The sequence below is a fragment of the Grammomys surdaster genome, unplaced genomic scaffold, assembly GCF_004785775.1.
Source record: "Grammomys surdaster isolate TR1022 unplaced genomic scaffold, NIH_TR_1.0 125702, whole genome shotgun sequence".
In the NCBI taxonomy this organism is placed as follows: Eukaryota; Metazoa; Chordata; class Mammalia; order Rodentia; family Muridae; genus Grammomys; species Grammomys surdaster.
The window spans coordinates 1-13,788 of record NW_021620537.1 but is presented as its reverse complement, the minus strand read 5'-3'; positions in this window follow the sequence as shown (position 1 = coordinate 13,788).

Here is a 13,788-nt window from a genome sequence, read left to right as displayed (position 1 = left end):
TTGTTAAATGCATATATCATTTGGACTTCATACTCTGGAATAAATGTAATTAAGCTTATAGTAGACATCAAGTTTGTTTGAATATGCCTTAAAATACTGAGTTTGGCTTCAGGCTTGGTAAAGAATCTCGCTCTTTCTTGAAAGCTTTCATAGAGGAGACTTCAGCAGTGAAACATTTGAAGGTTCTTGAATCATATCATGAATTCCAGATGTTATGTGAGATACAGCTTCTGCATTTCACTCTAGTTTAAGAGATACAGCCAAGGTCTAACCAAGAGCAACAGAAGCAGCAACCATTCTGAGAATATAAGTTGACGTCTGGATAACTAAGACAGAGATCTTAGGGCTCCCCAGTGGCAGAGCCCTAGGCAGGCTTCAGGATAGGACAGTACAAATACCCTGTATAGACTACTGATGGGACAGTACAATGGGTTCACCCTATGTGTAGACTACCGAACTTATCCCACAGCTACTCTTCAAGGATTGATGGATTTTTTTTTTAGTACACTGCTATTCTTGTTTTCTAATTTAAAACACATTCATTATAGATAGATCAAATATCAAGCATCACATGACAACCTTGTTTTGCTGATAAGGAAGCAGTGGGGTATCGATGCCCATGGTTCTGAGCGAGCAATTAAAACTCGATATTAGTCAAACTTTATCTCTCTATATGAATCTATCCTCTTTTATTTCAACCAAGTTTAATGAGAACTTTTCTGGAATAGATAGGATTTGCCTGACCTCTTTCATCGAGGATGCAGTATCTAATTTAAATGTCATTCTTTTAAAAGAATGGTATCCTAAATCCAACTCCAAATTGCTGTAGCTGAAGTTATGAGTCATGAGTGCATTGGGGCGGGCTGTTATGTTTCATGTGTCACTATGCTTTAATCATTTTCCTTTAGATAAATTGAGGCTATGGGCACACAAGACATGCCTTTCTCTCCTATCTTACCATCGAACAATGTTCATTTTTCCTGTTTCCTTTAAGATTTTATTGTTTTTCCATCAACAGATAAAACATTATCTTCATTATCTTTAATTCCACATTGTTTATAAAGAGTCCTAACCTCTAACTACCCTGTTTCTCTTCATCTGCTTCAAATTTGTCCAAAGTCCCAGAGGTATTATCTGTAGTATCTCAAGAATTAGTAGAAGATTGTTTGAGGGAACTTAACAAATATGTCTTCTAGCCCATAAACACATGTTACATGCGTGACTGGGTATGAGCAGTGTCTTACAGCAGATGTGCTGGTCCACTGCCTCTTACAAATTTTCTTCCCCATCTTTTGCCATGCTTCCTGAGCCTTTTGGTGTATGGGTTGTGCTGTACATGCATCAGCTGGTTGTGGGCACCCACAAGTCAGATTTTCTTTGCACTGTGATTAATTGTGGACTTCTGTGACGGTCTCCTCTGCTGGAAAAGGGGCTGCTTTGGTGAGGGGCGAGAGTCACACCTGCCCGTGAATACAGGAGCGAACATGTAGAGTGTAGCTGGTAATTATACCCACTCTTCTCAGCTTTACACTTTTAATGTAACTGGAAATTGAAGAATTTAACTAACATTTAATATCAAATCAAAGCTAAAATGATTGTATTTCCATAATAGGCAGATATCTTCTGGTTTTGGGGTGTCAAGTTCATGTTTATTCTGTAGGCTTTGAGCAAAGGTTTCTAAGCAGGAAAATGGAATTCTGGGGCTTGAAGTTTTTAGATGCGTGGTTCACAGATGTAAAAAAGGCGGCATTATGAGGAGCCGAATCCTTCTGATTGTTAGAAGGATCAGTGTGGTAGAGTCAAGGATTAGCTGTGAGGTACTGAGACTTCGTCTGTGAAAGGTAAAAACGGTTTCAACAGCAACTCAAGGAATGTAATTTATAGCATTGGAACTATGCAGTTCAGCTCAGCCAACTGGTGAGAGAGGGTTGGGATGTAATTTTCGTACTTTTGCCTGACTAGTTGGATAAAATGTGGATCTTTATTACAAATGGAGAGTAAAAGCAGAAGGGAGAAAGGAAGACATTCCAGGTGGTTGGAAATTAGACCTCGGGTTCTGATCTGTTGGGATGGAAATGCTTGTCGTATATGCAAATGAATCTCATGATCACACAGAGACCATGGTCCTGAGGATCTGGGAGGAGAGTGAGCAGATGCTTATAGCACACAAGAGTTGATGACCATTGGAGTTACGTGAAACAGTTGCTGCAGATGCAATCATTGGGGGAGAGTTTATGACTCAAGGTGTGGAAATAGTAAATCTATGTGCCCATCTCCCAGATGTCTATGTTCTTTGTCTAAGCTGCAATTAAAGGGGTTTGTTTGTTTGTTTGTTTGAATTGTTCTTTATGGTTATACATGTGTCTCTGTGTGTATGTCAGGGTGAGTCTGTGTTCATATGTGTGCATGTGCTCATAGCAGTCAGAAGAAGGTGCTGAATCCCTTGGGGCTGGAGTTATAGGCACTTTGTAAGCTGTCCAGTGTAGGTGCTGGGATATGAACTCTGATCCCCATGATTTGAGTAACAAATGATCTTAACCACTGAACCGTGTCTCTACCCCGACAATTAAGTTTTGAGTTAATAACCAAAGGGCAGTAAGATAAATTTTGGTGACTGAAATACACACTCCTGATCAATTCACACTCTAAGTGAAGGGAAAAGACCACACACAATGGAAATTAGAAAATGTTTAAAATGGATAGAGAACAAATGACAACAAAACCACGTGAAGCAGCATACAGACCTCATCTCTGCATAGTGGCACAGAGAGGTGAGGTATGCTGAGCTTCCATGCGGGGTACTGCCTTAGCAGCAGGAGACTATGGGGGCAGCCTGGGGTTCCTGGATGCCCAATAAGGGGGTGACTGAGGATCTTGAAGATAATGTCTGAGTTATATTAGTGCTGAAATTTGGGACTTTTGAACCCCTCACCCCAAAGCTCAGAGATCTTTGGGGAAAAGGAGGCAGAAAGATTGTAAGAGCCGGAGGTGGGGGATGATATCACGGAAGCAGTGCATCCCAGACACACCAGGCAAATGCACATGGGAGCTCAAGGTGCTGGTGCCAGAACGCACAAGACCCATGCAAGCTCTAGCCAAGCAAAATCCCAGCATACATTTGGAAAGGTAGACATGTAACCCCAATAGCTGTTAGTACGCGATAGCTGCTGAGAGCGGAACGGTCTTGGATCTTTAATTATGAGACCACATACCAGAGCAGGCCCCACCCCAAGACTAGCAGGCAACGCAAGCTGGGCTTGATAGGAAGAGAAGATAATGGAAGGATTGTCAGGGGAGGAGCTGAGGGTGAGCAGGCATTACATGGACTTCTCGAAGAACCAATGAAAATAGTTTGAAGACTTTCCCCCTGAGTGCCGTACAGTTTATTGATATGGATGCCAAACTTGGATCCAAGCATTACTAACCAAAGCCATGGCATAGGAGAGGCCCCTCTCACTGACAGAAAGATATTCACTGTTCAGGTGAAATACATCAGGTTATGATATTAATGCTGTATCCATCCTCAGCATACACTGATATCATGACACCAAAGCAGAATTCGGTTACAGAGATACCAGTGAGGGTGAATGGCAAGACCTAGATACAGGCTTTTGTGATGACTTTTGTTCACTATTTAGGTTATAAAATATTTAAGTTAATATCTGGAAAAAAAGAGTATCAAGAGTTGATATCTAAGTCAAATCAAGAAGTTAGGCTGACACTATTATTTATTTATTTATTTATTCATTCATTCATTCATTCATTCATTCACTTTACATCTGAATGTCAGCAACCCCTCTCTTCCCAGCACCTTCTCACACAGATCCTCCCACCTCTGCTTCTCCTCTAAGAAAGGGGTAGGCTGAGACTCTCGGGCCATTTTTTCTAAAGTCTCTAGACCTTACTTCAACAACAAAGTGGGAATACTTGTAGTGATACCCTCATGAGGTTACTTCACATACAGTAACACATATACAGCAAGGCAGGGTATGGTTAACATGAACAATGGGCACTGGCTGCCAACACCTCAACATCCCCATAGGCAGAAGCTTGACTCAGAGAGAGGGGGGTGGAAAAGGGAGGGAGAGGAAAGGTGAGAGAAAATGAGAGAAAGAGCCTGTTTTGCTTAATATCAAAAGTTACCGGAGGCTTAGGTGATGCAGTAGCGTGACCTTTTCTGATTTATACTTTTTGAAAAGATTTATTTTTCTTAATACTTTGAGAGGGGGGTTATGGGGGTCATATGCATGCAATTGTCTGATGAGGCCAGTAGAGGGTGTTGAAACTCTTGGCATGGAAATTAAAGAGGGTTGTGCATTCCCAACTCGGGTACAGGGAATCCAGCTCAGGTGCTCTGGAAGAGCATCTGTGTTCTTAATTCCTGCCCAGCTCCTGGTTTATACTTCTAGAGGGTCACTTCGGGATGCTGTATGTTCCTTGCAGAATGAGGAGAAAGCTCTGAATCAGAGCGATAATTTAAGACCCCTTAGCATACGTGCTGACGTCACCAGGGGGCTGGACTAGAGAACGTGCTGACGTCACTAGGGGTCTGGACTAGAAAACGTACTTAAGTTTTGCCAAAAGTAGGACTGTGACTTTATGTTCAACCTTTACTATACATAAGTATCACATGAAGAACCGGGGGGGGGGGGAACTAGATGCTTAGGGCCGGTCCCCACAGTGATGAAAGGATTCACTTAGGGTATCCCGTGGATAATTACCAGTAACAACAACCACATTTTATGCGGCATACATACACAATGGAATTTTATTAAGCCATAAAATGAAATCATGACATTTGTAGGAAAACGGAAAGTATTATCTTAACTGAACTATCCCAGACCCAGAAAGACAATGACAAGTTTTCCCTCATAATCAAATTCTAGATTGTTATTTTCATATGTGTCGGTATTACAGGGGGATAGGGCAGGGAACTAGAGACCAGACAATAAGAAGGAAGAAAGAAGATTTAAGTGGAGGCTGGGGTGGAAGGAGAGAGTTATAAGGTAGATGTAGCACGAGAACAGAATGGAGGCTGTGGAGGGAGCGAGGGAGGGGTTGAGGGGAACATGAACAGATCGGCGAAAACCAAGTGTGGATAGAAGCCATAGACCTGAGCTCCAAGTGCTCCCTTAAAGAGTAAAAACTGTAATGGCAGCGAATACATTTTAACTTCCTGTTCTTTACCACTCAAGTACCTTCACTTCGACGGAATGAAACCATTGCCAAACCAGGAAAGCATTAGGCTTTGGGGAAAGTCAGAGTTCCCCAAGTCTCTGCCTGGAAATTGTCTGGCCTATGATTCAGCAATCTTGTAAAATTATTAGTACCATTCACTGCAGCGGAGTGTGGCACAGAAAAAAAAATGTGTTCTGCAATGTTTATAATTCAAAGAAACAAAAGAAAGTTTGCAGAACTAGTGACTAGAATTCACACTAGTGAATTCTGCTGTGAAAACCTTCCAGTTGCCGTTTAATCCGAGAGGAGCTGGAGCAGGCAAGAAGAGAAAGCATGGCTCTGGGAGGCCTGGGTGAATCCGATCTAAAGGCAGGAGTCTGTGGTAGCTAGAGGCTGTGGGGGATCCCAGGCTAGAACTGAGAGGAAGCAAACACCTTGACTAGACATTTGCGGATTGGTTTTTATTTACTTTTATGATTTTATTTTTTATTTACTGTGTGTGTGCCTGCAGGAGACTGTGAGTGCCTTGGATACCAGTAGAACATGTCAGATTCCCTGGAGCTGGAGTTCCAGATGGTTGTGGGTCAGAGGCTTGGGTGCTGGACTCAAATTCCCGTCTTCTAGTGCCTTTAACCAACCTCAAGTGCTCCTGACCTCAGAACCATCTTCCCAGTCGCTACCTAGGTTTTATTATTTTGTAACTCCTTTTAAAAACTAGTTTTGAAACCGTCACACATGTATACACTCCCTCTAACTCTGACCCCACTCCCACCAAACATATCTCTCATCTGCCTCCCAACTTCATGACTCTCTCTTTCTCTCTCTTTCTCTCTCCTTCTCTCTGTGTTTCTCTCTCTCTCTTTCTCTCTCTCTCCCCTTCTCTCTCTCTGCTTCTCTCTCTGTTTCTCTCTGTGTCTCTCTGTTTCTGTTATTCTCTGTGTCTCTCTTTGTGTGTCTGTTTCTGATTCTCTGTGTGTGTCTCTCTCTGTCTCTCTCTCTCTCTCTCTCTCTCTCTCTCTCTCTCTCTCTCTCTCCCCCCCCCCCTCAGTTTTAGCCTGCTGAGTCCAACTAGCCCATATGCCCATGTGTGTGTGGTCATTCTCTAGGGCATGCGAAACCTACCACTGGACACCTTCCCTGAAAGAAAAGTGACTCTATCCTTTAGCAACCATCACTGGCCACTGGCCTCTCAGCTAGGGTGGGAGTGAAAGACCCACTCCCCTCCTCAACGCTGAAACTTTCAACCACCTTGACCTCGGGCAGAGCACAGCTACTGTGCGTTCACGTGGGTAGCAGCCATGGCATGGCAGAGGCCAGCCTTTCCCAGATCTATCCCACACAGCCATAGCACAGAGTAACAGGGAGGTGAGGGTTGAGGGCAGTGAGCTCTGCTGTGCTAGCATGACCCACAGACAGGCCTCGTGCTCATTCACAGCCCGAGCTCTGCGGCATGTTTTAACGGCTACAAGTTCTCTTAGCCTCTCATTTTCAGTATTTCTCCGTGTATGCTTGCATTATTTTTCCCATGTACAGTTTTGCATCAGTCTTATCTAGCTTCATTTAAAATACCATCTTTGTTTTTATTGGCTAGAGTCTACGCTGATAGATTAACAGAGTGTTGATAGGATCACACTAGTGAGTCATCTTCTCCAGAACAATGGTTGTCTTTCATTTGCCCAAATCTCCTCTGCCATTTTTCTTGAGAATTATTTACAATCTTCCCACACGATAGTTTTGCATAGTTCTTTGTAAATGTGTTCCTATTTTTTTTTTATTTGGATTTTCAAGACAAGGTTTCTTTGTGTAGCCCAGGCTCTCCCAGAACCCTGTACATCAGACTGACCTGGAATTCTAAGATCTACCTGCTTTTTGCCTTCCAAGTGCTGGGATTAAGGTCAGGCACCAACATCACTCCAAGCTCCAATTTTATATTTTCTGTTGCAGTGTTGGGTGGACTTTCTCTACCTTTATGTTTGCTAATAGGTTTTTGTCTGGGCACACAGAGGTCATTGATTTCCCAGTGTTGTTTTAAAGTTTGAGTCCTGTTTTCTTCTGAGTTAGCTCCATCACTTTTTCCTAGGGCTTTGCAGCTATGCCTGTGTGTGGCTTCCACACTCACGTTATTTGAGCTCTTCTTCCCTGCTTCTTATGCCTCTGACTCAGTTCTCACAGTGAATCGCACCATGAGGAAGCTAACACAGCATCCAAGTTGGAAGTACTGTACATCCTCACCTGGTCCCTAAGTTCCCTGGAAAGGTAGTAATTTCTGCTGATGTACATGCAGGAATTGAGATGACATTATGTATATATTTGACTAGATTTTTAAAAAACTATCAATTCCCTTTTTAATTTTTTTTTAAAACTGGGAATAATTGCCACATTTGATGACATATACATGCATACCATTGAACGTGTTATATCGCTCAATGCTGTACATCTTAAAGGTTTAGATAGAGGTATCACTGTAGGATCACGAATAGGGTCATTGACTTAAACCTCAGCTATGAGTGCTGGAATCCACAGCGGCTGGTTACCTCTGTATGGCCTCTGTCGGTGAGCAGCATGCCGTGAAGTTGGATTATTGTAGAGATCCTGTGGGACAGGCTTCTCCCCACAGTGATTCGCACGTGAGGTTCTGTTGCGCTGAGTCAAAGCTGTCGTTCTGTGTTACTGAACTTAACTCCTGTTTTATTTTTGTCCCACTGGATATTCACCATTTTGAACATTTGATGTGTATGTGACTAGAAAATGTTTTTCTCAGATGTAAATCCTAACCTATAAAAGCTTGCTGTTCCTTTACCACACCCATGGACCACAACTGGTTCCCCTCTCTCTGTCCTCCGCTCTCCTCTTTATGCCTGGTGCTATAACCTAAAATTTCATAACTGAAGGACGTGTGCTATGAGGCCCCTAAGTTCTCATCTGTGTTCCCGTGTATTCCTTCCTGCCTCACTGTGTAAAAGCCGTCTCCTTACTCGTTTTTCTGTGAATCTGTTAGGCATGCTTGTAGAGTGACTTTTCTTTCTGTTTGCTCATATTTGGCCACAAGAAACCCGAAGAGTCCCAGGGGCAGCCATAACTTTAGATTTTCCAGGAACTTCGTGGTGTTTCCTGTCAAGAGAGACACATTTGAGTGCCATGACCTCAGACTCCACAGGGTCTAGGGCTGTGTGACATGAAACATGAACTGCAGTGTATCCTTGAGAATTACAGTAAACAGGACCACACCTCCCCCAACTTCTTGGTCCCCTCATAGCTTCCTTATCCAGGAAAAGTGCCATGAAGAGGGATTTTAGTGAGTACACCACATGATGTACTCAAGTGTAAGCACTTACACTCAGATGGGAAGGGACCAAGTGTAGTACATTTGTCACTAAGTGGCTAGCTGGCTTCCTGAGGGAATGAAGCCATACTGGTGAATGTGTTTATCTCTGCTGCTGTCAGTTTGCACTAGCAGCACCATCAGTAACTGTTGTCGGGCTTAGCAAGTGGTAGTCCATCTTTTAGACCAATGCATAGCTCATGTCTTTGACACCATGGCTATTTTACTTCCATGCTACCCAATCTAGTAGGAAGGTTGCCAATGAAAAAGGGCTAGCCAATATCAGTTGGATAAGACATTGTGCATATTTGGTTTTCAGTCATTCTTCTTTGACATGTACTTCCTAGTGAACCTTAATATGTGATACATAATCCTTTACCCTTGGTGCACTGGCCCACATAACCCTTCTATGACATTAACTGATGCCTCTTTACTTCCCTTCCATGTCTCTTCTACCTGAACCATTGATCAGATGGCTCCACCATCTTACTTTAGGTCTTGTCTCTCCAGGAATAGAATGACCTGGTATCCCTCTCACAAATTTATCTATTAGACAAGTATTTCCTCTTGGCCATGATTCAGGGTATCCATAGTTATTTTGCTATGCAGCTGCTACCCATCTCCAGCTAATAGTCATTGAAGCTGACCCACTCTAGATCATGCTCAGACTTTCCTTCCTGTTCTGCCAGGTACATACATCCTGCCTTTCCATGACAACCTGTGCTGTCTTGTGTAAAAGCCAGGAAAGAAGATATGATGAGTATTTAAGGGTTAACTTGGAAGTCTGGGCTATCTCTGCATGCAGTTTTTCTTGTGCCCACTGGGCCTGTTTGTGTTCAGTCATGGTTATAAAATTTTCCATCTCAATTTATGACTTGGCGGTTCCCAGAGAACATAGGAAATGCTGGGTGTGGATTCGCTTAATACCTCAGAATCAAGCGTTCTTCCTCTGCCAGGACCCACTGACACCAAGAGTTATTTCCACAACACACATGACTTTCTGCTATAAATGGCATGACTCTCCCCTAGACTCCTGAAGGTAGCATGTTTCTCTTGCTGAAGATTGTCACAAGCTAGAGGGCATCTGCCTGAGTCATCCCCTTCCCTCATTGTACAGGGTCTTCTAGGGTGAATGTATAGGCAGTAGGGCTTCATGGGCCTCCACTTGAAAATGACAGTCTCCACAGTACTCAGCGTATGGGAGAGGGTGGCCATATTCCTCCATATAGACTGTTTTACTTTCAGAGTCCACAGTGGCCAATCCTTCTTACTGCTGACAGAATGAATAATACTGTGCTTAATTTGTCCTATCAGAGATTGTCCGTTACACTGATAGTCACTGGACTCTGAACACCTCAGAGAACTGGCATCCGATGAAGCTTACTAAAGTTTGTTCTCAGCATCTGCAGTATCTGTCTCTTGTCAGGATGTCCCTGGGGCAGTCACCTTTTACTTTCCTAAATCCATTCAGTATGACATTATGTTTAGTGGTTTAGGGTGTTGCTATGCAGCATAGTCTGATGGCCCACACCCCTTCAGACTATATTATTATGAAAGAAATCTGGTAACGCAGAAAAAACTATAAGTGACTATTGTCTAACCAAAACAAATGCAAACTTTTAATTCTCCGTTGTAATTATACAGGAAAAGAATACATTTGCTAAATCAGTTAACTACACAGCAAAGATGGGGAGTCTTAGTAATCTGCTGTCACAATGACACTGCCGCTGACACAGCAGCTACAACCAGAGCTGTGGTAGATCCCGCCATTCTGTGGTGAAATAAGCAGTGTTCTGATAGCAACCTCCATCCCTACATCTTTTAGATCTTTGATGACAACATTAATCTCTGATGTCTTCCTCATCCTTATCCAACACATGTATGCACACAGGTATACATGCCTAAATACATACATGTATACACACATGTATGCACACATGTATACACACATGCACAGACAGACAGACAGACTGACACATACACACACACACACACACACACACCAAATACATACACATAACTGAAAAGCATGAAAATGTGTGAGATTGGTTGATTCTTAAAACTCAGAGCTCTACCAGACCCCTGTCTTTCAGGCTTCTCTTAGTCTATCTATCTATCTATCTATCTATCTATCTATCTATCTATCATCTATTACTTAATAGAAAAAGCCTAAGACCACAGACTCCAGTAATTACTTGTGGAGGGAAGAAAAAGTACACTAATCTCAAAATGTGCACATTTAATTTGACCCCTAGCAGACATGTTGAAAATTACATGTTTTGTTGTATGACTATAGGCAGTGATAAATTACAGATATTAATAACACATAGAATGTATGTGAACACAAAGTAAAATGAGTATGATAGAGAGGTAGCTCGGTCAGTATAGTGCCTGCCTTACTTACAAGCATCTGAGTTGGCTCACCAGAGCCCATATAAAAATTAGACAGGATAGTGCATGTTTGTAATTATGTTTGGAGATATAGACAGAAGGACGCAATGGTCAACCAGATTAGCCTGGTTGGCCAATTTCATGCAACTGACAGTGTTTCAAAAAAAAAAAAACCAAGATGGATGATCTTCTGAGAAATGACAGTAGAGATTGTTCTCTAGCTTTCAGCTATATGTGTACACATTTGCACATTCACCTGCATTTGTGTACATAAGGACAACACACACAAATGAGGTTAATGGGCATTATATAAAATATAATAAATTGATAATGTATTTATCACATAAGTTCTTCAAATGATGACTTAATTTCTGGATTCATATTAAATTCCATTCAAAACAACAACAAAAAAAGATAGTCTAACTCTGTTGTTCATCTCCAATAGGGCTTTTAGGAGCAATCACTGACAACCGAACACTGAGGTTAATTACCATATGTCCTATATTCAAGTAGCTCATACTTTAGAAGTTAGTATTCAATATGCCAGAAGCCTCCTTGCATTTTGTTTAAGATGTGATAAAATGAAATTAAATCGGCATTCCTTGAAAGGCTAGGAACAGCTCAGTCCTTGGAGAAAACTATAGTTTTGGTAAAAAGAATTTCTTTCCTGGGCCTCCTGATCTTCCCTTCTATCCTTTCTTCCCCTGGCCATGAATTCTTAGTTATCCAGTGTACACACAATTGTTGCATATGTATTTTGTGTGTGTATGTCACAGAGAAAGAGAGAGAGAGAGAGAGAGAGAGAGAGAGAGAGAGAGACAGACAGACAGACAGACAGAGACAGAGACAGAGACAGATATTTGTCCTTCAGTTGAACCCTATTTTTAGTGAAGGACCAGATGAATAAGTTTCATTCTGCGTAGTGAGTGATTGACACTTAAAAGCAATGTATTTTCCCTTCAGAGACATCTCTATTTCAATCCTAATGGGAATCCTGAAACTAAGGTAACAAAAAGTCTATGATTATCCAATCCCAGGTATCACTCCTGGAGGGGTGTTGTGCCACTCCAATCCCAGGTATCACTCCTGGAGAGGTGTTGTGCCACTGTGGATGATTGGAAAATTCGATACTCCTGAAATCAATCACACCATGTGATCAGGTATCTGTTTGAAGACTGGCCAACAGCTCCTGCTAGTTCCTTGCAGACAGGAAGCTCTCAATCCTAGCAGCTATAAGTGTAGGCCAAAAAATTGGTGGAAGCTATCATAAACATGGGGATTTGCCACAGGCATTGATTAGAATTTCCCTTCCCTGGAGGTCATCTGGATAAACATTACCTTATCACACTTCAGAACATATCTGTTCTGTATGTTTTTCTTATTCCATCAAATTATGAAATTGCTATAGTAATGAGATGGACACCTGTACATTTCTGTTCTTCATAGAGTGGTATTACAGGTGTCCAGAAAAAATATCATTTGCGTTAACATAAAATATTCTTTCTAAACTTCTTTTTCTGCTTATAATAGAAACATATAAATGATATTCATTATGCTTTGCAGTTTCTCTAGGCATAGTAGGGTCGGCTCTGAGCAGAGATCCCACACAGACTTCTAATATGGTAGCAGGATAGTGAGGGGCTTTGTTGATTCAGCTGTTAACTCCCCTGGGCTCTTGCTCTTGCCAAGTATTTGAGTTTGATTTGAGTTTGAGTGCTGATTTTAGTAAACTGGGCCAGCTGTTTATCACAAGACTGAGCCAGAAGCACTGACACAGAAATGCCGGGAGAGGCTAGCTAGCAGATACCTCTTTTCCATCAGGGTGGTCTTCATTAGAGAGAAGGAATAGTTTGGAGAGTCTGTTCATATCAAATGAAGACATCCTATTGAATATTCATTTTTAACATTTTGGTAGACTCAACTAGAATAAGCCAGCACCAGCCTCTGGCTACCGGTGTCAGGTGATTATGTTGATGTTAGTAGGTTCTTTTCTCTTAATTCAGTTACTTCCTTGATGTCTTTTAGGAGTTGGATTTCATTAGGAATTCTTTTTCTGTAATTGTCACTTTACCAGTGCCTGCCAGTAGCTGGAGAGATAGCGTGCGGTTAGGAGTGTATACTGCTCTTGCAGCGGACCCATGTTCCACCTATGACCTACATCTGGCAGCTTACAACCAACCTCCATCATTCCAATTCCAGAGGATCTGACACCCTCCTCCACCCTCTGTGAGCACTTCCTCACATGCTCATACCAACACACACACACACACACACACACACACACACACACTGCATATTTAAAGTGGAATTAAAGGAGTACATGTGATTCAATCAGCTAATAAAGCTTTTTCTTTATTGAATTTCTACTATGCCCTTAGCTATACCAAATAAACATTGCAGGGAATATTTTAACACATCATCCATAGTTATAAAAAAATGTACACTCTGGTTGGGAAGAGTAAGATGTGCACAAGAGCAAAAGCTTCATGTGAGAAATGAGTGAGAGCTTGGTGCCACTTCTTGTTAGCATCATCGAAGACAGAAGCATGGGAAATGGACTCCTAGCAGGGATGTTTATGAGTAAATGCCAGGAGAGAGGAAGACCATTCCACACCGGGTAAATCATATAAGCAAAGCCTAGATATCTGGGTAATAACACATAGTAAACTTACACACAGTTGGTGAGACTGATTAGCTGAAGCAGACATTTGTTGTGATTGGTATAATGACAGCTAAGCCCGTAAAAGGATGAGGCACCCAGAACTATACTGGCAGAGAACTTGCCTGGCATGTATCATGTCCATGGCTTCTGGCACTGGATTTAAAAGAAGGAAAGAAAGGAGAGAGAGAGAGGAGAGAGGAGAGAAGAGAGAGGAGAGAAGAGAGAGGAGAGAGGA